The following is a 25,069-nucleotide window of genomic DNA, read 5'->3' as shown; positions in this document are numbered from 1 at the left end:
CGGCCTTCGCTTGAACGCGCCGCGTACAAGCGAAGGCCGCGCGTCTTAAAGGAGCGCTACACTGCAGGCACTTCAAGAGGTCGATGGAGCTGAGGAGCGCGCACAATTTTTTGAAAAGAACAAGGACATTGCCTATTTTACGAAGGTACTCGATGGTGTTGCACAAGGCGACAAGACTGCTGAGTTCATTAGGAACCAAGTCCGCAGTATCTCCATGAAGAAGCCTAAATGTGGCAACGTCATTCTAAGAGAGTGTGTAATTTGGAAGGCTTGCTCAAGCAAAGGATATATGACCATGTAAGATCCAGAAATCTTTTTAAGCTTCCTTGCCGTTCAACACTGCAAAGATATATATATGTACGTTGGCCATTCAACTGGTGAAATTGGCGTCACTTCGATGATAAAGGAGCGGCGGTGTATAGAATTTTTTCTTCAGCACCTTTTGCAATGCCGTGAGCTGACTTGCAGAGCGGAGGGCCGTACCATGGAAGTGTGCAAAGTTTTCCTGAGAAAGCTCTTGCGACCGGTCCCATGCAAACTGGGCAGGAGATATTAACCTGTCAGTTGAGCGACTTGTACGCCTGGCGCAAAAGCCTCTCGCCAGGAAAGTACTGCGCCTGTGATTACAACAACAGAGTATTATTTTTCCTACACGGACAACAAAGCAGTTATAACTTATCCGTTGCTCTAGCTCGTCTTCTTTTTTCTAGAGTGAAAAACACAATGCTTCAGTAAATACAAGCCCACTTGTCAACAAGCGGCTGTGCTGTCGCAGAAATAACTGTTGCATAAACGAACATCTTCGAGAGTGTACAGCGCAACGGCAAGGAAGGAGGAAACAGAGAGACGCGCACAATGCGAACTAGCTCAAGCAACCACTTTAGTTACAAACGAACAGTTGCTATATTTTGGTGGAAACATCGCCGACCTGGTACATTCGATAGTCACGCCTACTAATATGATTAACACTATTAAAAATTTATTATCGCCCTTTAAATAGCGGCGAGAGCATGCGAGCTGCGCTGTCACGCTGCGATCCGCCGCAAATATCTCCGGCTGCTCTCCCCTACTGGTGGCGCCGCTGCGGTGGCCCGGAACACTAGGGGAGCTACGCCGTCTCCGCCGCATCGGCAGGCCGCACCTGTGCGTTTTCATCGAGCGGCCGTGGCTGTACATAGTAGTAATTGAAGGCGTGTACTGCCGAAACTGCCTTCCATACACACTAGAAATAAAAGGGTGTACACCCTTCCAACACCCACATAGATGGGTGTTAATATGGACATGCACCCCTACACCCTAAATTTATTTTGCTGGACACCCTTCCTCTAGGGTGCTATAATTGCACCCGAACTGTAGGGTGTAGACAACAGCACCCTTAGGGTGTTCGTCTGGCGACAAACTGATTTACACCCTTAAGGGTCTTAAAATGTTTAGTGTGTGCTCTGCGGAAAAAAAGGGGGTGCGCGCCTTGGAATTACTGCACGGTGGCGTTATCCATAAAAGCACCGCAGTGAGGCCAATCCCCTGCGCGGTCTTCATCGTGAAGATGCAGAGAGCGAACGACGTGCGAGAGAAATGGTAAGAAGTTACCTTCGAAAGGATCCTGCCTGCACGCGCTGACACAAAGCACGAGGAGAAGAACAAAACGTATTGTGCGGCGCAAAGGTAACTGGGGTGGAGCAGTCAAAGCTTACGCGTGCAGAGCATTGACATTGTTTGAGCTCGCATAGGTGCCTCGCATCCGCGTGGATTCGCCCGTTTGCGCTTTAAGCGTGTAGCACGATGCAGCTAGATAGCGCTGTACTTAGGGTGCTTAGACAGGTGATTCTCAGGAATGCGTGCGTTCGTAGCGCATAACGATACGCAAACACACATTTACTTTATCGTTTTAAACGATAGATTCTAGAATAAGGCCACGATAGAGCACAGTCTCCCGATGCAGCCTTTCAGATGTGAGTCGAAAGAAATTTCGTGCAGTCCCAGACACTACGTCCTGCAGTGATTTACGGTAACAGCGTTCCATGTACTCCACTGTGCCTGTGTACGTCTCTCGAGATCGAGCTTCATCTTTCAGTTATATAAACGCGCATAATTTACCAAGCCTCTTGAGGCTGTGCAACTCTTCCCTGGTGTACTGTACGGGCACAATGTGAATGTTACATGCTAACAGGGATCATGAAAGGGCGCGCGTTTCTATGCTGAGGCATCAAAATGAGTGGTTACAACTTATGTACGTACAATACGTACTTGCTATTCTTTTCATTCTTTCTTCGGGCGCTCGGTTTCCATATCGGTTTCACGAGCGCCATAAGTCATTCTCCTGGTGGTGCTTCTCCATTTGCCAAGCAGACCGATGCACTAAAGCACCGGGGAAAAAAAAAAGAACAGCTCGTCTTCTTTTGGAAAGCATTCAGGCGGCGGGGGGGGGGTCGCTGCGTCCCCTAGCACGCTTAACGAGCGCGGTAGCTCTCAGTTAAAATAAGAGAAAGCATCCTCTCCGATTGTATGGGGTGCAACCGGATTGCGTGCTTCAAATGCACATTCCTGACTACCTGCAAAAGCGCGCGTTAGTGCGAGCACAGCACTGATACATTTCTTGGTGCGTTCCTGCTTAATTGGTAAAAATGCAGCGCGACTGGGACCAAGACAAGATTCACAAAAACAGCATCACAAGCCTGAAGTACGAGTAGCAGTGTGAAACCTTTCGTAGGAAGCGGTTTAACTCGTATGAACCGACTCGCCCAAATCAAGGCTGTTCGACATAGCGCTTGCATACCGTCGTGCAGTGTTATCTTCACTCTATACATACATAGATTAATTTATTCGTCTTAGTCATTCATTAAGTTTTCCTTGGTATTTCTATCCCGATGTTTTCACTAGGCCCAGTACGCCTGTAGAAATGCAACCCGCAATTGGTCATCGTCGCTTCCGTTGTCTCTCTTTTGCGACAATTCATATGGGGGCTTGCATGGCACCGAATGCCAGCCAGTGAGAAAACAATGCCACGTGTAATAATTTTTATAAAGACGATGCAAAATATGCGAACTAATGCTCAATTGTCAGATCTGTTATCTGCTACATAGCGTTTGACTACGCCTTCTGGCGCAATCATATGGGCCCATGAAACATCTTGTTTTATACTATTCTTATATAGATTGTGCCCTAGCTATCGTGCACCAAGATTTAAAGATATGCAAATTTCACGCAGCTGAAAAGAACCAAGGTAATGTTGTTTTCCGTCGCTTGGAGATAGAGCTTTTTTTACATTCCGCCTATATACAGAATTAGCCTTAATTAATTATTCATCTTCTAAAATAATATAATTATATCAAAAATGTCAATAACAAAATTGTAGAGTAACATGAAAAACTCCCGATACAGCTTTCTGTTGCTCAATACGTGCTACATAAAAGCTTTTTTCCGACCGTGAAACAAGCCCGCGAATACACGCAAGGTGCCTCGAGCGACCAGACGCGCGGCAATTTTGTATGTATTCGCGCGCAATTAATTAAGACTAATTATGTAATTAACAGGCCTGGAGTGTGGCCTGATCCCGGTGAACAGAACCGGTAACGCACTCCCTCACCAGAGCAGGATTGGCCACCCTAGTGCAGTACTTGGCCACAACCTCCTATATGAACACGACAATCAAAACAGTCTCGGAAGAGAACAGCAGTTTACGATAGGTAGTGAGGCACTGGAAGTGGTAAGGGAATACATCTACTTAGGACAGGTAGTGACTGCGGATCCGAATCATGAGACTGAAATAATCAGAAGAATAAGAATGGGCTGGGGTGCGTTTGGCAGGCATTCTCAGATCATGAACAGCAGGTTGCCATTATCCCTCAAGAGAATAGTTTATAACAGCTGTGTCTTACCAGTAATCACGTACGGGGCAGAAACCTGGAGGCTTACGAAAAGGGTTCTACTTAAGTTGAGGACGACGCAACGAGCTATGGAAAGAAGAATGATAGGTGTAACGTGAAGGGATAAGAAAAGAGCAGATTGGGTGAGGGAACAAACGCGAGTTAATGATACCTTAGTTGAAATCAAGAAAAAGAAATGGGCATGGGCAGGACACGTAATGAGGAGGCAAGATAACCGATTGTCATTAAGGGTAACAGAATGGATTCCAAGGGAAGGGAAGCGTAGCAGAGGGCGGCAGAAAGTTAGGTGGGCGGATGAGATTAAGAAGTTTGCAGGGGCAACATGGCCACAATTAGTACATGACCGGGGTAGTTGGAGAAGTATGGGAGAGGCCTTTGCCCTGCAGTGGGCGTAACCAGGCTGATGATGATGATGATGATGAATTATGTAATTAGGTGGAATGCAAAAAAAAATATTCTCGAACATCTCGAAGCGAAGGCAAACAACACTACCTCGGTTCTGTTCAGCTACGTGTCATTTCCATATTTTAATATCTTGATGCATTATAGTCGGGACACCCTGTTTAAGTATTGGAAGACTGACTGCTAAGCATGCACTGTTATTCTATCTACATGACACTACGCTTGATCAGTCGTTTCATTTAACTGCCACGTTGAGGAGGTGATTTTCTTTTTTTATTCTGTAAAGCTTAAGAATGAGCACCCCGTATGTACGTGACTGCGATTCTATAACTGTCTCCTTTAAGTAAACACACAGGGCATGATGAGCAACAACACTTCGATGTCGCCCCCCACAACGCTGACACGAGCTCGTCTCCGCGCTGCTGCGACGACGGAAAGCGGCGACGGACGGCGTGTCTGCAAGCGAACCCACCTTGACTCCAGAGTGACCGTCGACGCAGTCCTCAGCGAAGCTCGCGCCTGCAGAACGGCTTCTCGCGTGGCGTCGCGGCATTGCGCACGGCATGGGCGGCATCTGCAAAGGAGCAAGCCGGAAACGGTATATTTGGGGAGGGAAACTCGGTGATCTAGCGGTAACTACGAGGGCAAATGCGTCGGCATCAAGTCGCACATCTTTGAGGTCCAGAATTCATGATTATATGCGCATGTATTGCAGCTGACGGTGGTCTTCTTCGGACCACCGTCAGTTGCACTTTGCTCCTCGAAGAGGCAGGATGTGCGTCGAAAGAGCTCCCGAACAACACTTCACATTCGGAGCGCAGACTCCGAGTTGCATAGTTCCCTGCGCGTCAGGCTGACGCATTTCTTCCGCGCAAGGAACTGAACGAGAAACACCAATAGAGGATAGTCGTATTCAGACGAACAACGGCCGTCCAATGACCTCGACTGTAAGGCTGCCACGTCTGCCCCTACATTCATATGACCTATTGGGAGCAGGCTGCTTTCGTCACATTGCGGCGCAGGCGAGCGTCCCGGAACATTTTCGCAAACTTCGATGTGGCTTGGCTGCAGTGCCTCAACAGATCAATATGCGTAAAATCCAAACGTCGTCTGCACACTGCATGTTATAGTAAGAATACTGAAAATATTTGCGTTTTATGCGCTGTGGACAAAATACGATCGCAATAACACTTTTGCATGTCTGCTACATTTCTTTGTTCACTGATCACTCGAGAACACCTGAGTAGAATGACGAGAAGCAAGGCAGCGCTTCGTCAGTTTTCGTAACTTTAAAACATTTCATTATCTCACTTCTCTACATTGAGAAAATGAGATTGCATTAACTATCTCTCCACCCGTACGTCATGTTTAGTATAATTAGCGATGAATGCAAATTCTGCGCTGCACAAGTGCTTATTTTTTTACACTATTCAGCGCCAATTTTCCTTTCTGTTCATAGATTTCGGTGGCCATCGCATGCAGTAGCATAGCGGACGAAGACAGCTTTGTGCGCATCGCAAAGATGGCTGCGCCGACTGCGAAAGCGTGATGCTGTCGCAGCAAATGAGTTCACAATAAGCGGAAATACTGAAATTGTTTTGCTTAAGAAATATACCTTCAAGTTCAAGCTTCATTTTCTTTCATTTCTAACAAGATGTGAAAGTTATCCAGAGAAGGAGCTTCCTACGCGCGAGCAGGCTGTTCGTTCTCTGATGAAGCTTTGGCTTTCTGTAGAAACATAATATCAACGATGGATTTTGTTTCACATCCAGTGCCTTGGAGCTTCAGGATTTGTCTGTGTGGAAGAAGCCTTTGAGATTAACTCTTGGCAGGGACTTCTTTCTTCTTTTTTTTTTTTTTTAATTCCAACATTTCGACGCTTGAAGTAGTAGCTTAGCGCGAATAAAACCACGGACACAAGGAAGACAGACAAGGCCAAGCGCTTCTGTGCTTGTCCTTCCTTGCTACATTTGCTGTCTTCCTTATGTCCGTGGTTTTATTCGCGCTAAGCTACTACTTCAAATCTGGACGACCAACTAGCCCAACAGACAACTCTTCTAGAATTTCTACTCTTGTTCCCGGCCAGTCTCGTTCACCAATGAATCTTGCTTGCTATAGTTTGACGTTATCTATTTAGTAGGGGGCTCCTTTAGACTGTGTCACAGCCTTTGACAACATTCGTGAATTTTTTTATGGCTCGTTTATTTCAGTACCTGGCCACGGTGGCTGCATTTCGATGGGGGCGAATTTCGCAAACACCCGCGTACTTAGATTTAGGTGCACGTTAAAGAACGCCAGGTGGTCCAAATTTCTGGAGCGCCCCACTATGACGTGCCTCATAATCAGATCGTGCTTTTGGCAATTAAAACCCCATAATTTATTTTTTTAATTATTTATTTCAGTGATGACGGGCGCATTTTTTTTATGTATGACCAATTCAAAAATGTCTAGTGGGCCACTTTGGTTTTTCACGCAGAAAATGGCAATGATATCAAAAGCATGTAATACGAATTAACATACTCGTTTATTTTCAAGCATCCATCTTGAACCTCCTCGCATCTTCTTCTTTCTCCCCTGCCTTGCATCGTCTTTTTTTCCGAAACACCTCGTCCTTGGTGCTTGCTCATAATTTCTCACAACGTCATGACCTTTACACATACGGCTGAAAAAGAGGCATTGGCTGACACCATGGTGCACTTTTATTCTAGAAGCTACGCAGACGTCCTCACTTCTGGCTGTTCACTGACGACCATGTGCTAAACTATCTATCTCATGGGAGTAATCCATTCGAACGTCAGGATGGCGCATTGGAGTCACTGTAAAACAAGACTTGACGTTCTATGTAAACCATCGGCCAGGCGAGACGCTAGCTGACTCTACGTTTCTCTCCAGACATCGGAGAAGTGAATATATCCCTTCATAGCCGTGTTCACACATTGTGAGAAAGCACCTACATTATAAAGAGATTTTTTTTTAGTAGTGGGCAGCTCGGCGTCTAATATTTTGAAGCTGTACTTGGACAGTCGAGAGCCACGAAACCTCGATGGGGTTTGGCAAACTTATAGGAATATTAAAAGAGTCGTTTTACATAAATAGACATCAAGGAGAATATCAAAAGCTACGTTAAAGCGCACGAGCCCCGCCATTTGTCACTGTACCTCCTCGTGCCGGTAGTGGGTAATCCCTCTCCGGAATCAAACCCTGACCCTCCGTTAGCCGTAGCAACCATAGTAAGCAAGTAACCTACTATCGAAAATTATAAGGCAGGCACTTGAAAAAAAACGTCGCCGGCTCGTGGTCATGCGATCAGCACAAGGTTATCCACAGCCACTACACAATACGAGCCAGCTATGGTGAATGGAACTCATTTTCAAGTCATCTTTACAACATAATATGAAGTTTAAACAAATAAATTAAGAAAAAAAACGAGGCCAGGGAGTCAGTGAGACTCAATCATTCCTGCAGGGTTGCAGCGCATAAATATAGAAAATGAAGACACTAATTCTCTTTTGGCGCTATTGGAGCCAAATATGACCTCAAAACTAGTGGGTGTTTCAGAATGGACCAGCTTTCCACCGTAGAAAGTTCCAGAAATAAACCGTTGGTTAATTACTCATATATTCACCTATTTATCACTGACAAGGAAATTGGGTAGTTGAGAGGCTCCCACGATACCTGAAGGGATTCACTTCATTACCTCGTCATTTTCGGGGGAGCAGGCACATCATTTCAGAAACTGAAATTAGACATCGTAATTCTTCGACTACATTTTGCTTACAAGGGCACCTTGTTTTGCTGCGTCTGGTGAAATGTCCTGGCTACCAGCAGATTACGAAATCGGAATCACTGACGGAGGGACTAAATCTTGTTGGGTTCCGGAAGATCTTTATGTGTATGTTATATTAATTTCAAATAGAAATGAACTTGAAACTTCAGGAGGCATAGAGAAAAAGCGCAAGGCGGGGCAGTAACCCTCACGCTACAGGTCAGCAGTAAAGAAAAAGTAATGAAAGCAAGGTCACCGCCCCTGACTACCGGTAGTGGAGCCAGGGTCACACAATCTTAGTTTGAAAAATCTTGGCTGGACCAAGATCGAAATTACCCGGTTCCTATAGCGTTATAAAAACAGTCAAGCAGCAATAGATTCAAAAATTGCTCCAGTATTTGGGATAGAATGAAAAAAACTGAAATAGTTAACAGGTGAAAACTTCGAGCCCTGTCATCCTAGAAGGGATGGACGGATGATATTTCGCAGTACTATATTTATCAGTCGTGCCAGGGCATTCTGTAAAATTTTCTTGAAAATCTGTGATTACTATTTTTTAAACGCCCTTACGGTTTATTAAAATTTTATTACAAACTAAATCATTAATGTAGCTGCAAATTTTTTCGCGTTAATTTTGCGGGAAACTATTTGAAGATTAGTCCCAATTTCTTTCAGCTTTGTCGCCTTAGATAAAACGTCTCCACAAAATCTTTTATTTCGGGCTCAGTGAGAGGTTCTTATGGATTAGGATTATGTTAGCGTTTTTCCAAGATTCCGGTACGCTCGAAGTCATGGGGCCCTGTATACGCAATGCCTCATGACTTCGAGCGTACCGGAATCTTGGAAAAACGCTAACATAATCCTAATCCATAAGAAAGGGGACGCCAAAGACTTGAAAAATTATAGACCGATCAGCTTACTGTCCGTTGCCTACAAAGTATTTACTAAGGTAATCGCAAATAGTATCAGGAATACCTTAGACTTCTGTCAAGCAAAGGACCAGGCAGGATTCTGTAAAGGCTACTCAACAATAGACCATATTCACACTATCAATCAGGTGATAGAGAAATGTGCGGAATATAACCAACCCTTATATATAGCCTTCATTGATTACGAAAAAGCGTTTGATTCAGTCGAAACCTCAGCAGTCATGAAGGCATTACAGAATCAGGGTGTAGATGAGCCATACGTAAAAATACTGGAAGATATCTATAGCGGCTCCACAGCCACCGTAGTCCTCCTCAAAGAAAGCAACAAAATCCCAATAAAGAAAGGCGTCAGACAGGGAGATACGATCTCTCCAATGCTATTCACAGCATGTTTACAGGAGGTATTCAGAGACCTGGAGTGGGAAGAATTGGGAATAAAAGTTGATGGAGAATACCTTAGCAACTTGCGATTCGCTGATGATATTGCCTTGCTTAGTAACTCACGAGACCTATTGCAATGCATGCTCACTGACCTGGAGAGGCAAAGCAGAAGGGTGGGTCTGAAAATTAATCTGCAGAAAACTAAAGTAATGTTTAACAGTCTCGGAAGAGAACAGCAGTTTACGATAGGTAGCGAGGCACTGGAAGTGGTAAGGGAATACATCTACTTAGGGAAGGTAGTGACCACGGATCCGCATCATGAGACTGAAATAACCTGAAGAATAAGAATGGGCTGGGGTGCGTTTGGCAGGTATTCTCAAATCATGAACAGCAGGTTGCCACTATCCCTCAAGAGAAAAGTGTATAACAGCTGTGTGTTACCAGTACTCACGTATGGGGCAGAAACCTGGAGGCTTACGAAAGGAGTTCTGCTGAAATTGAGGACGACGCAACGAGCTATGGAAAGAAGAATGATGGGTGTAACGTTAAGGGATAAGAAAAGAGCAGATTGGGTGAGGGAACAAACGCGGGTAAATGACATCTTAGTTGAAATCAAGAAAAAGAAATGGGCATGGGCAGGACATGTAATGAGGAGGGAAGGTAATCGATGGTCATTAAGGGTTACGGACTGGATTCCAAGGGAAGGGAAGCGTAGCAGGGGGCGGCAGAAAGTTAGGTGGGCGGATGACATTAAGACGTTTGCAGGGACAACATGGCCACAATTAGTACATGACCGGGATAGCTGGAGAAGTATGGGAGAGGCCTTTGCCCTGCAGTGGGCGTGACTAGGCTGATGATGATAATGATGATGAGAGGTTGTTGCCCAAAAAGCGGAGATGGGCGGCATAACTCTAAGGTTCTTTGGGCAAGCAATTCTAATAGATTAAAATTACCAAAAAACTTTTCGCTGTGTACAACGTTTAGTTTTGGAGTGATAGGTCTTCAAACTTTCAAAATCTGCAGACTCAAAAGTACTCGACCTTTAATAGATTTTTTTTCCTGGAAATCCATGTTGCTTCTCGCAAAACAAAGATTGACTCATTTCTACAGGCATTTGCCCACCTCAATAAAACTTCTTGCTGAAAAAAAAATAGTTAGGATCTCCCTAAGGCTGTCCTTATCTGAATACACTGCAGACGTTACAAAACTTTCCGAGAACGTCATTGAGCATACCACTTATCAAGTAAGCGCCAGAATGTTTGCAACGGAATGGTAAACGGTCACACTGACTACAAATCGAAAGATCTCCTAAAGGCAACAGTATAATGGTTGTACTCTTTCAGCGGCAGTCGCCTGTATCCTCAGAAGCTAATCTTAGAACGAAAAAAAAAAGGTTATCCGGCTTTATTAATGCTGTCGTCTATTTATGGCATCAGACTTAGAGAGAGAAAAATAGAATAGAGGAACGGCAGGAAGGTTAGCCAGACGCACGTGCTGTTTGCTACACTGCTCTGGGTGATAGGGATATATGGAAATCAAGAAAGTGGAGAGACAGAGAGAGAGACAGCAATTAAGCGCACATCTCGAGGTACGCAGCGGGCGTGCAAGCGGTCGCCAAGACCTGTTGATTTGAGGTACTGCAATAACACTTTCATGACTTTCTGTGCCGTCGATGCGTACGGCCATTGTCCAAGGATCTTCATTTCCGAAAATGGTCTAGAGTCCAGTGGGTTCAATGCTGTCCGGAGAGGTTTACGCTCGACATCGTACCGGGGACCGAGACATAAGGTGTGTTCAGCCGTTTCTGTAGTTCCAAAACAGTCTCACATGGGTGTATCCGCTCACATGGGTGCATCCGCTACTGTTCCTATACGGAACGAGTAGGCCTTTGTAAATGCCACCCCGAGCCACAGGCGGCAGAACACTGTCAACTGAGACGTGGTTGCTCAGTCGCTATGGTGTTAGGCTGCTGAGCACGAGGTTGCGGGATCGAATCCCGGCCACGGCGGCCGCATTTCGATGGGGACGAAATGCGTGAACACCTGTGTACTTAGGTTTAGGTGCACGTTAAAGAACCCCAGGTGGTCGAAATTTCCGGAGTCCCCCACTACGGCGTGCCTCATAATCAGAAAGTGGTTTTGGCACGTAAAACCCCATAATTTACTGTCGCCTGAGAGCAGAAAACTATTGTTGGCACTTGTAGCTTTAAGGATGGATCAAGTTCATGAAGATGACACTTTGGGGGGTTGGGAGAAGACAAATATTTGTAAATAATAGATAGCTTTAGCCACGAAATAAAGCTTTCTTGCAGCATCGGTTCTGGATAAGAACATCGGAACTGGTGGGGCATATATACATAGGTGGACCGGGCGGCTTCGTCGGCGACGTCATTACCAGCAATGCTGGTATGTCCAGGCGGCCAATGAAATATAATTTCATGGCCTTTAGGGATAGTTTGATGGTACTTATCTTTGATCTCATATGCCAGCTGCTTATGAGACCTGTAATATAGGGCAAAATGCAGACTCTGAAGTGCTGCCTTATAGTCGCAAAAGATGACCCATTTCCGAAGTGTCTCTTGCAGGAGGTATTTTACAGCAGCACACAGGGAACCAAGCTCTGCCGCCGTTGATGTTGTCATGAGTGATCGTCTGAATGTGATTTTAGTTTACGTAGCAGGAATGACAATGGCACCTGAAGAGCTGGTAGATGAGACGGAACCATCGGTATAGATGCGTATTCGGTCCCCGTATGTATCGTAGTGCTGCCTTAGAGTCGCAAAAGATTACCCATTTCTGAGGTGTCTCTTGCAGGAAGTATTTCACAGCAGCACACAGGGAAACAAGCACTGCCGCCGTTGATGCTGTCATGTGTGAGCGTCTGAATCTGATTGTTGTTTTCGTAGCAGGAATAACAACGGCACCTGAAGAGCTGGTAGATGAGACCGAACCATCGGTATAGATGCGCATTCGGTCGCCGTATGTCTCATTCATTAATAGCAGCGTCACCTGTTTCAGTACTATCTTTGGGTGATTGGCACCTGGAGTACTTAGGCGCAGCTGAGGCTGTTGGAGACACCACAGTCAATATGAAGGCCTTACTGCTGGTGTGTAACCTGATGGAAGACAATCTGAATGGGTGATTATAGCTTCAGAGAACGTGGCACGAGGTCTCTGAGAGGGCAACAACGCCAAGTGGTGATCGGAGACGCGGGAAAGATGACGAATATGCAACCTGACACAATCCACAGCAGCATATGATTGGATGGGTAATCTTTGGCGAGCCCGATTGTTGCAGGTGTCGACATGCAGCGAGGCAGTCATAAACAAGAGTGCAACGCTTAGAATCAGAAAGTAGAAAAAGCCCGGTCGTTTATTTGCTCGTAATTAGTGCAAACAGAAGGAATATACGTTCTTTGTATGAAATATGATGATTGGTAGGGCAAATGTATCGCAGATATCATAATACAAGCATTTCTCATTCGCTGCAGTTATCCGTTTAGCCAGCATTCTTTTCTTTTTTCTTTTTCATTAGGAGAGGTATGTACCGCCATGATGTAGTGAAGCTTCCAAAGCACCTCAATCGTATCGGCTGCCGACTGGTTCGCCTCAACATATGTCAATTAAAAAAAAAATTACGTACACGTAATCAGCACTTCTGACACCTTCAAAGTACTTTGCAATTACACACTCACTAGACGTTTTCGGTACGTGGACAGTCACTTAGTCTCTCCACGAAATACTTATCTTCGGCCACGTCATATCTGATCGAGATATAATAAACACGAAGTCAACACAATGCATAACAAAGGCATCCAACTGACATCCGCCAAACCCAACTTCCTCTAACGGCAAGAATTCCAGGATTCTAATCTTTCGAATAGAGCTTTGAAAGCCAACTACCTTTCCGTCATGAACAGCGCTCGCTTGAACGAAGTTCTCATTCACGATTATTATTGGCGCTCCGGCATCCTCCAGTAAGTCCACAATTTATCCTTTTATCAACACCTTTAGTAATAAATCTTTCATTTTTTATATACGTAGGCGCAAAACGTTATCCATAAATGTGGACGCTCCGTCAAAACAATCTGGTTTTGTCGTTTCTGTACTTTAGAGACACCCCACGCGGCTTCAAGAAGTTGCTGTAGCCCATGCTGTGCGGTCTGCTGTGGAAAAGTTTGCAACAGAGCACTCAATCTGCATTCAACCTTGTTTTTAGAACGTATCCGTGAATTCCCAGAAAACGTTGTCTCAGATACGTACGTGGGACCATGGATGCGTGTCGCCCCTTTCTCGCTGTGGGCCAGCTTCTTCTTCTTCCTCTTCTTCCCTTGCCGTGTATTGATTTATTTGACGGAACATTACGCGTTATCCAGGATTGTAGAAGTGTCGCGTCTCTCATCTCTGCGCGACTCCTGGCCATTATTACTACAGTGGCGCTCCGTGCATTATCGCACTGCTGAAATAAAACTCCTACTCATGAACTTCCTGAGCAGTGCGTTTACAGGTGTTTTAAACCCATCCGTTAACAAGGCCGCGGAAAACCTGCGAGCCACGGACGGTGCCGAAGGCAATGCCTATTCTTGCAAACGCGTAGACCTCGTTCCTCCCCTCCCCGTTTGTATCCCCTACCCCTGCCTAGAGGGGAAAAAATGCATGTGTTAGGGGCTGAAACATCGCGTTCCGTCGGGCTCATTTTTGCGAAGGCGCTGGCTCGGCCGAGGCGACGTCGCAGGGACAAGACGCTGTGCGCGCTGTCGCGAGAGCCGGCGTCCGCGAGGAGCGCCGCTAGGCTCGTTAAAACTTGTGCACCGCTTCGCCTTCTCTTTCTTTCGTGTGCGCTGACCAAGGCGCGAATCTGCCGCAGTCACGTCCCCCATCGTTCGCCCTCCCCTCTTCCCTCCCCTGTGCTAATGGGCAGCGCGTCCGCTGGGAAGGCGAGGAGTTACGCACGCCGCTTTCCCTGGGGGGAGCGCGGAAGAAAATTCCCAAGCACTGCTAATCAGACGCGCAGACTTCAAGTAGGCAGCCGACATCGCTTCAGCTGCCTTATCGCAATCTAGAGCAAGATAAGGCATTGGTGCGGAAGAGCAGCGGGGAAAAAAAAAGTTTAAGGGGGGCGAAGGGTGAGCAGTCAAGCTACTCCTCTCGTTTACGGAGAAGACAAAAGTGCTGATAGAAGAGCGTTATGCTGTAGCTGCCCTGAATGGTTTTATTGCAATAGCAATTATATGGACAATCCAGGCGGATTTCTGCCGTCGCTGTGAAGTTCCATATGAAGTCCAATGGTGATTACATCATGAGCTTATAGCAGCACGAAATAAAATATATTCACAAATAAAGAGACAGACGGGGACAAGCGCCAACTTCCAGCTATCGGCTTTTATTTATTGGCTGTATAAATATTTACGGAGGAAAACAAAATTCAGGAAACAAAACATAAAACAAAACCACGAAGCCATCTAGGTGCGCATACATTTGCTTTCTAAAAAGAATAGTTCTTTTGCTGCCAATGCCACAGGCGGCCCACTAATACAATTATCTTCCCGTGCCTCAGGGATAGCGCGAATATATTCGTCCTTTTGTCTAGTTATCACGCAGGCACACTCGAACTCCGGTTTGAACCCACAATCACTTCAATGGATAGCCAAGAAGCCTTCTCTCACATTTCTTACATTGTTACAATGTTCACGCGGGCGTTCATTCAATCACCTGCCTATTCGCTCTACGTAACATGCAGCACGAGAGAGCGGTATTCTGTAGACAACCTGGCTAACGCAGTCATCATACTTTGTGCAATGATTCACTTTGCATCGACCCATTTTTCCTCTGATAATATCGTCGCCGCGCGCCGTATGTTGTGTGCGCAAGTGAAAGTGTGCGAAGGTGAAGCCGACGATGGCGGCTCAATCTCGTGCGCGAAAGGGGGGAAAGCGGGGAGGAAGCGCGCCCTCTTACGCTGCGTGCGAGGCACGGGGGGGAGGGGAGGGGGTGGCGCTCTACTGCGGCGGCTGCTGCATATTGAGGGCGAGCTCCACCACTGGAAAACCTGGCGCTGCCGTCGGTGTGACGTGGTATGAGGGATCATGTGGACATAGCGACCGCGTCGGCTGCTTCGGAGACGCCGAAGTGGGCTGAAAACGAAAGTTTGAAGTCCCACCTGCGCTACGGCTCTGATTAAGTGGGGAGGTTTTCCTGGTTCAGGTGTCCGCTTGACAACACTTGGAAGCACTATAATAGGTAGTAGCTGCCTTTGAAGGCATCCAACATGGTCGGATACTGGTCGGAGCCGCAGCACCGGACGTGCGCAACGGAGCTCGGTGTCAGCCTTCACACGTACCCCCAGAACAAGAAGCTGCGTGAAGCTTCGATCGCGAAACTTAGAACCGGCAAATAGCCATCGGCTACAACTTGGGTGTGCAGCAAGCATTTCTGCGAGAAAGATTTCTGCTACCGCGGCAGGGCTGCGATGTTCGGTTAGTAGCCGAAAGCGTGCTGAGACGCTCACCCGCGCACGTTGCCCGGCTAATGTCATGAAGCTTTGGTCTATGAGCGTGTTGATTCTATATGCTTGCAAGTTCACTGGAATGGAAAACGAATGGTAAAAGCCACATTAAAAAAAAAAGGTATGGCATGTGTTCATGTTTGTGTTAACATCTAACAATGAATGCACTGGATTAAGAAAACAGTCGCAGTTTCGCCCGAAAGGCGAATCATCAATTGCGATAGTAAATTAGTAGAAAGAGAGTTAACGGGACGGGAAAAGCAAGAAGGTGAACAGGATAAGATTCTGGTTTTCTACCCTGTACTGGGGAAAGGGTAAGGGGAAATGAAATACGGAAAGACAGCGGTGAGAAAAAGCAAAGAAAAGAAAGGTAGAGACGGTCGTGAACGTCCATTAGAATTACAGTCTGCCCAATAGAAGAAAGGGGGTTAGCCGAGGGGCCCGGCTAACCCCTGTATAGGTCGGCGTATAAACTTGTAAACATTCGTTTACTAACTAGATTAACAAGCATGGTGTCACGCGCACACAAGTGTAAACATGAACACATCGCGCTCGAAGACCGCGGAAACTCGCTGTGAAAACGCTGGAGTGAGGAATCGCGGCAGCAGCAACGAGCGGATTGACCTTCGTGCATCTCTCGCTTCAACGCGAACAAAACGTCGAAAGCACCGTGCATACGGAGCTACCAGCACTACGCGCACTCTGCAAACACAGCAGATCGCTTTGAAGATGAGGTCCGCGCGGGCGCGCAGTTTGGCCACATCGCAGCTAGATCGCATTCGAGATACGGCGCCCGCACGGCCGCGCCTTAAGCAGCAGCCGCCGGAGAAGAACGCCCCCCTCTTCACCTTACCTCCGTTCCTCAACCGTGACAGAAAAGGGCGCGCTTCCGCCCATCATCATCATAAAAACTTTATTGTAAGACTGAGGAGTTTGGAGCACGCAGGCTCCCGGGCCCCCGCACGACCCCACTGCACTCAAGCGTTTATGTTGCTTCGCTGCATAACGCTGGCAGCCCGATCAGTAGCCATGGTCTGCCCGACCGGGTCTCCAGAGCGCAGCAGGGTCTCCCAGTCCTCCCAGGTCTTCAGGTGCTCGAGGCCCCGCGGGGGAGGATCCGCCGGGCAATGAGAAAGGAGGTGGACAGCAGAAGCGCGAGGTTCGGGACAGAGATTACAGGCTGATATGAGGAAAAGTGGGTGATAGTGAGAAAGAGTCAGAGGAGATGGGAGAATGTGAGTTTGTAATCGGCGCCAAAGGGTTGCTTGTCGATTACTAAGGGATTTGTGCGGTGCGGGGTACAGCTGACGCGCCGCCTTGGAGGCATTCGTCAGCTCGTTGAAAGTGTGCGCGCGATCCTTCGTGAATCCCGGATCGGAGACCGCAAGAGCCCGGTTTGAAGAACCTCGGGCTAAGAGGTTGGCGGCGTCGTTTCCAGGATTCCCGCAGTGCGCGGGCACCCAAATCAGCTCCACATGACGGGGCGGGGGTGCAACGGGCGAGTCCAGTATGCAAAAAGCAGGGACGTAGACTCGGCCTCATGCGAAATTTAGGATTGCAGTTTTGGAGTCTGATAAAAACATACCGTGCTTCTGTGTTGATGATAGCTAGGGAAATGGCGGCTTCCTCTGCAGCTTCAGGAGAGGTGTCTGGGGGGAGTGTGTGCGTTCCAATCGGAGAGAGAGTGTGATCCACCACGACAGCGACCGCTTCATCACCCTTGCAGGCTGCGTCTACCCATACGGCGTCCGGTTCCGAGCCGTAGTAACGGTGCAGCACTGTAGCTCGAGCTCTGCGGCGCTTATCGTGGTGGTCGGGGTGCATGTTACGGGGGAGTGGCTTAATGAGCAGTTCGCGGTGTAAGGGTTTTGTTATGGGGCGTAATGTCGGATCGTTGGCTGGTATCCCGATTCCAAGGGAGTGCAGTATGTACCGGCCAGTGTTGGTTTGTGTGAGACGAAGGTATTGTGCTTGGCGGTGCGCGTCTACAAGTTCCCGGATTGTGTTGTGGAGGCCTAATTGTAAGAGTCGGTCGGTAGGTGTATTTATGGGAAGGTGGAGGGCGACTTTGTATGCCCGGCGAATAAGAGCGTCCATGGCGTCAGTTTCACGGCGAGAGAGCTTGAGATAGGGGGTGGAGTAGAGTACACGGCTGAGTACAAAGGCATGAACAAGTCGGCATAGATCACGCTCCCTCATGCCTCTGTGGTGGCCCGAGACCCGGCGGTTAAGGTGCGAGATCGCCCCTGCTACCTGCCTGAGTCTCCGGAGTGTAGTCGTGTGCTTCCCATCACTCTGGATATGCATACCAAGTATGCTGAGGGTTTCGACCTCTGGTGTCGGTCTACCATCCAGCTCGATGAGGATGGGGGAGCAGGGCGAGTTGCGGTTCTTGGGACGAATGCACAGCAGCTCGGACTTCTCTGGGGAACAAGAAAGTCCTACGTCCGCCCCGCCTTCCTCGCTCATGCACGCGAGACTGTGAGCAGTGTTCGACGGCTCACCCTTACGCGCTTTCACTCGCGCATACAGCGTACGACGCGCCGCGACGATTTCAACGCCCTTGGACTTCATACAGAATCTCACGGCGATGGCAGAAATACGCCGGCAGTGTCCATATAATTGCTATTGCAGTAAACGAAGCAGGGGGGAAATCGCTCGTTGAAAAGACAGATAAACATACAGTGCGGCGCAATTTGAGAAATAGTGATATTGAAACGTCCAAGAATTTAGAAGAAAAAAAATGGAATCGTCGCGACCACACATCATGAAATCATTTTTGAATAGCATTGATAGCGTCCACGTAACAATGGTTACTAGTGTACTGTCGAATGCTCATATTCTGCGGCCTAAAGCTCACAGCACGGTGCGAAAGTGCGCTCCCAGAGAAAGCGAAACACTGCGCGCGGGCGTGCATGCAGACGCGCAGTCGGCCACTGCGAACCCGTGCGATCGCTGCATTGAGGCTTCATTCTGTTAAGCTCCATTTGGTTATACAGACAGCCCCCTATAAGAACATATTTTCACATGATTTACTCGCCGCGATTGCCTATCTTTCATGCAAGAAACCGGTTCGGAGGACTCCATGGCGGCGACCGCGCGCAGTGCGCGTTCACTGTGCGTATTCGGTAAAGAGATAGCGTCTGCATGCAGACCATTCTGTGCTTTATGCTTGCCCAAGATTATTATTTTTACAGTAAAATACTTCTCTGGTTTCGACAGTACTTAAAGGGGGGGGGGGGGGGGGGGCCTCAGGGCGCCCCCGCGTGGTGTTTATATTGAGTGCCGCCAGCCAAACCTACGAGCAGCGCGCTGCGTTAGCCGTCATACTACGCAAACGAAGCGCTTCCTACAGATGGCCACTCCGTAAGTCCTCGCCCCCAATGGCGCAGCCACGCACGGCAACACGGCCCCTGTCTTGAAAGCGATATGCGACGGGGACAGAGTGCGCCAAGTGCTGATAGCTTCGTGTGCGCTGTTTTCGCCGCTTAGTTAGCGTTAAAGCGAGAGGCAGCACGAAGGTCAATACACTCGCTGCTGCTGCAGCGCTTCCTCACTTCAGCGTTCTGACATCTAGTTTCCGCGGTTGTCGAGTGAGTTGTTTTCATGTTTGCCTGCCAACGCGTGACGCCATGCTTGTCAATTTAGTCAGTAAGCGAATGTTTACAAGTTTATACGGCCGACAAAACTATTATTCTTATTTCATATAGCTGTCTACTAATCTGCTAGCTGCCGCGAGGGCCCAATCTTGAAAGCGATATGTATGGGGACAGAGTGCACCGAGTGCTGATAGCTTCGTGTGCACTCTATTTCGGCCGCTTAGTTCGCGTTGAAACGAGAGGCAGCACGAAGTTAAATTCGCTTGCTGCTGCTGCCGGGCTTTCTCACTCCAACGTTTTGACAGCGAGTGTCCGCGCTCATCGAGTGTTATATATGTTCATGTTTGCTTGTGCGCGCGTGCTCTCATGCTTGTTTATTTAGTTAGTGAGCGAATGTTTACAAGTTTATTCCGCCGATAAAGCTATTATCCTCACTTCGTACAGTTGTCTGCGAATTTTCTATTATAATCGATGCTTCGCCTTTTGGGCGAAAATGCGACTTTTTTTGCAGTGTTCGCTACCATCGCTACCACCGTTGCGGTGGCGCGGGCTCGTGTAGACTCCAATCGCAATAACATAAATCGGTGCACACGTACACGCACGCAGCTTTGTCAATGTATAAAGGGTTTCCGGAAAGTCGATGCTCATTTTACATTTTAAATCATTTTGAAACGTGCTAGATATTTTATTTTGCGAAACTAGACTAGTACGTTGAGCAAAGGCTGAGCCTTTAGTGAGATAATAGATTTCTACATTGACACAAACGTTCTCCGTTACTTTGTACAAACGTTTAGATAAAGAATTACGCATTTGCTACTTAAGCCAGGGTGAGACTTTCGTGAATATACGTATCGGATTTTCGCCCAGTTGACTCAGGATGTGCAGCTTGGTTGATCGAAAACAATTTCCCACGGTGGCAAATCACCGCAGCGAGCTCAGGTGAGCTCACTGCATTGATTTGTGGTACGCTGTCGTGCCGTTCCCGGAGTCACCAGTCCGCATAAAATTGTTTCACTATCTGTAGTCGTATATTGTCGTCCGCACGACATAAAGCATATACTGCTTTCGTTCATGTTAACTATTTTTTTAAATCACGCTGATGCATAAGTTTTCAACTGATAAGAAATAAAAATTAGGTACCGTCTTTCGGGACACTCTGAGCATACAACTTGGCGATGTTTTGTTTCTTGTAAATATTTCGAATCTCACTGAATTAGTTCATTTTCCTTTAACTAGCTCCGTTCATGGTAGCATCCCCATGCTGACGCGATCCTTGATTTGAAGTCAAGCAAAATTCAATGTATATTTTTTTTTTCCTGCAGGTGCTCGCGCAATGTGTCCATTAATTAAAGAATAGTTTGTTCGCTGCCCCCTAATATAAAGGTGGTCGGACAACACACACTCAATAACTGTAGTTTTCTTGCTTTTTCATATGTAAAAAGAAAAAGAGATGCAATTTAACTTCAAGGCAGTCGATTGGAGAATGGCGGTGAGAACACTGGTAGCGACAATCTGACCGAGCGTTGAAGAAAACGTGCGATCACGGCGGCACGCAAGCGCCGCCTTTCTTTCTTTCTTTTCTTTTTTTTTTATGCAACAGAAACGTGTCGCAATGACGCCGATCACTTGTCGAAATCTATAAAAACATGACGTTAAAGTGACGGCTGGTCTTTGTTTTAAATGTGTATGCAACGCTCCGGCATATCGCTAAATCAAAGGACCGAATGTGCATTGCGAGGCGAGGGAACCAATTGACGCCAATTGTTTTTTGTCTAATTGCTGGCCATTCGCAAAAATCGCAAAAGAATAAAAAATATTCGCGAGGATTAATTTGCTTACAGAATATGAGCTGTTTTTCTTCTTCTTTTTCTTTCCTTTTTGCTTCGGTTATTGAAACCATCACCAACCGGGAAAGACCGAGTACATTTCAACTTGACAGCTTGCTTGTTGCAGATATTTGTGTTGTTCGCTGCGCCTTGAACACCCCGTTGAGTTCACGCTCTGGCCCTTACTATTTCACGCATGCACGGAAACCTTACTGTTATTAAGCCGAGAAATCTATTATACACGCACGGAATGCTTTTAAGTGTCTGAAGCAATTATTACGACCTCATGGCACGGGCGATTTAGAGAGGTGCAATGAATGAATGAATAAATAAAACAGCCCTGCAACAAGAGAGAGTTGAGTGCGTGTCATTGAGTGTGCGCGTGCTGCTTTGCATGGCAGATTTCAGCCTTGCAGTGCCGGAAACCGCTGCGCCCGTGTAAGTGAAGCATGCTTGCGAAAGTTGCAGCCTTGGGAAAGGCAAGAGCCACAAATCTGATATCCTGCGGCAGTTGACGTGTGCTTTCTCGCTCCGCCACGTAGTTCAGTGTATCGCAGGCTCAGGCTCCAAGAATGGAAAGCAGAGAGATTGTTACCGGACTATATATAAACCAAAACAGACACGCCCATATGAAGGCGGCATGGGTATAATTATTAGGCGCTTCAGTGAAAGTGCTCACTGGCGAAGAGTAATACCAAAATAAGCAAGTGGCCAAGGTTAACCACGCAGCCTGGTGAGCAGGTTAGTAGTATCGCGCTTCCAGCCACTCCTATTTCCTAGAAGTACGCAAAAAGAAATTATGCAAGAGAAAGATATGCTATTTGCATACGAGCGCTCACGTGCAGCTACTAGAAAGAAAGGGGTTACATGAATACCCTGGGGAGGAAACGCGAGCTGGACCGTCTATGCGCGCGTGAATTGAACTGTCTTGCTTTTTGCGTTCTGGTGAAACTATGTTGTAAGGGATCTCAGGGAGTGCGTTTCGCATCTCGCAGCGAAATAGAGAGCTGCCTTGTGTGCAAGCCGTATACAGTGCGAATCAACGGGGCTACTTCTTTTCGTTGCAGACAGAAATGCAGTCTTCTGAATATCGGTGCAAGATTAACAGGAAACGTGCGGTAGGTAAGTGTCGCAACAGCAAAGCTACATCATGGGTAGAATCCGTGCTTTAAATCAGGGGTATACCTTAGTATACCTTCTCTCCAGCAGTCCTCGTTCCTGCGCAGAGCCACAACAAAACGGTTAACACCTGTTATGAAACCAATACGGAGTAAAACACCTTGTATCACTGACAATGCCTTCGGGTGTTCAGCCCTATAGTTGACGGAAAGCCAAGAGCCGCCCGTAAAAAGCCCGCGTCTCATCTTATTATTAGTAGTTGTAGTACTTCTCTCCAAGAAATATCACCGTTAAAAGAAGACGTGCCCGCTAGAAGAAAGAAAAAAAAAAGAATCGAATAGCCAGCAAGACTAAAGATTACGCTTCCCACGGTCGTCTGTCGCCCGCCAGGCGGACACTGTCGGCGCACACCCCGAGTCCCTCTTGGCGCGCAGCGGGCAGCGGTTCGAGGAACGGCGTGCCCGCTGCAGCCGGGATTCCACGAACGTTGCCCAACCCCGCGATCGCGGTGTCAACGTCATACCGTTAACGCCTATATCTTTCGGCGCATTCGGTTCTTAGCAAAAAGCGAGTTGCCGGGCCGAAAGGAATAAAAGCAGCGTATAGCTTCGTCGTAGGGACCAGTCGGAAGGATCGCACAGTAATGAGTGGCGCGCGCGTATAACTTATGTGAGGCACGAACAGCGCAATTTCGTTGTTTTCCGTCGCACCCTTCTCGTTCGGGGCACCGCACCGGTGTGCGTTCTCGTATACCGGACGGGAGGGTTCTTGCTTGCGTGCGCCGAAGTGTTGTTGGTGGCCAAGCGCCTCTCACGCAGCTTTTTTTCTTGTTTTGGCTCGTCTCCACGTTTGCCCTTGGTGGAGTAAAACGGAAAACAACGGATGATCGCGTGAACCTTAATAATACTGCGCGCACAAGAGCCGCCCGCACTCGCTGTCGCTTGCCCCCGCTGTTCTGCGGACGCCGCGCCTAATGGAAGCTAATGGGGCACCGTGCGGGCGCACCTGAGCGACGGGGTCGACGGCGGCGCACTTGTTACGCGCGTGTCCCGAGCCACTCTCCTCTCGCACACAGAACTCGCTGCCCACATTCTGTGCTGGTGCGAGAGGCAACGGCCCTCGGCTCGGCCACTATTCCACCCTTACGAGAAGCGTTCCCAATCACGCGAACTACAGCGTAATAAAGGGGCCGTTACGGCGTGAAAGTAAACACCGCCCCGTTAATCGTTGCGCGAGAACGGGACAAAAAGAAACGAATAAAATATTGACGAAGAAGTAAGCAGCTCCGAGAGAGTCTCTAGGGGTCTTATTTGCTTACCTTTCTTTCTTTTTTCTTTCATCTTATCTTCCATTCCTAATTAATAAAGCTTTGCCTGGAGCGACGTGCTTACTGTGCTCATTGAAATTTTTCTCTACCACCACCCTCTAAATCCGCACCGTTGCTCTCAAATCTTTTACTCGAGCGTCTTCGCTTTCAATTTTTAGTTTTGTCCGCCCACGCGCGTCACATAAAGAATGCTAGCCGCCCCTCAAAAAAAAAAAAAAAAAGAGAATGAAAAGCAGAAAAGAAAGCAACCCACGGCTTTCTTGGTCCCACCCATGTGTTTATTTGCCTGGCGCTTTTCGCGAGCTTTGAGAGCGCAGGCGCCGTACAGCCAGCTGCAGCAGGAATTAGAATAAATTGCTTATATATGAAAATTCATGGAAATGTAAGCAGGACGCTCCGGATGGCGCCTTATGACGCTGGCCGCGTCAGGCGCAAGTCATTTCATAACTTGACGATCCCTTCACTGTTGCCGCACTCCTTTGAGTCGACGCAGCCTCCACGCGAGACCCGACGCGGGGCGGCGGGATAAATGGCCGCGGCCGGCAGGCTGGAATGCGAATAATGACCGCCACCGCTGCTCGTCCGGCGGCCTCTATATAAAAGCCAACAACAACATCGCTGCCAGAAAAGTCTGCGGCCCGGATGTGGACGCGCGCGGTTCGCGCATCACATGCCAAACGAAAGTGGGAAGTTGGGCAGTGCGAGGTGTAGTGCCGGGACGCACTCTGGCTGCTGAAATGTGGGGCGAATCGACAATGAATAATAAATGACAGTGCAGGAATTGGTGGCTATTGCAGGACTAGTTACCCTTAGAACTTAAACGTATCTTCAGGCAAGTACGAATTATCGAGCTGGAGATTGCGTAAGCCTGTCTTGCGCAATAAATGAAAGCTTTATTATCGAAGAAAGCTTGCTAAGCCAGGCCTCATGAATCTCCACAACTTTGGCTGAGTGCTCCCTGCTTGTTCTCTTAGGGAGTAAATGCTGGTTCCAGAACATGTAGCCTCAGCCATACCATGAATCCCTAAGAATGTTGACAAGTAAAGAAAGCAGGTGTTCACTGCATTATTTTAAAAAAAATGGCAGAACCCATCTCACGATGACTGTACCCGGTAATGCGTTAGCATTCAATCAATATATCTACATAACGTATTGCCACCATCGAAACGAGTCATGTGTGACGCGTGTACTGCAGCGGGACTCCTCTTCCGCGCTTCCCTGAAAACACTCGGGGCGCCATCTAGCGCCGCCGCCGTGAAGGCTGGGGTGGCATTTAAAATTCATGGCGCGCCGGTGCGTGCGAACGCTGAGAAACGCGCCATGCGGCCA

The 25,069-nt window shown here is 47.7% G+C and overlaps 1 protein-coding gene across 1 annotated transcript in view; it reads right to left on the bottom strand.

Annotated features, from left to right (window-relative positions):
• LOC126545734 (probable G-protein coupled receptor CG31760) overlaps nt 1–25,069 on the bottom strand; it is a 211,909-nt gene that overhangs the window by 97,250 nt on the left and 89,590 nt on the right. Inside the window, exon 2 of the mRNA XM_050193686.3 lies at nt 4,762–4,863. The gene's annotated coding sequence lies outside the window, so the exon portion shown is untranslated. The remainder of the gene's footprint in view (nt 1–4,761; nt 4,864–25,069) is intronic.

Source organism: Dermacentor andersoni, chromosome 1 (genome assembly GCF_023375885.2).
Source record: "Dermacentor andersoni chromosome 1, qqDerAnde1_hic_scaffold, whole genome shotgun sequence".
NCBI lineage: Eukaryota > Metazoa > Arthropoda > Arachnida > Ixodida > Ixodidae > Dermacentor > Dermacentor andersoni.
The sequence above is the reverse complement of the archived record's forward strand: the minus strand, read 5'-3'. Positions and strand labels throughout refer to the sequence as shown.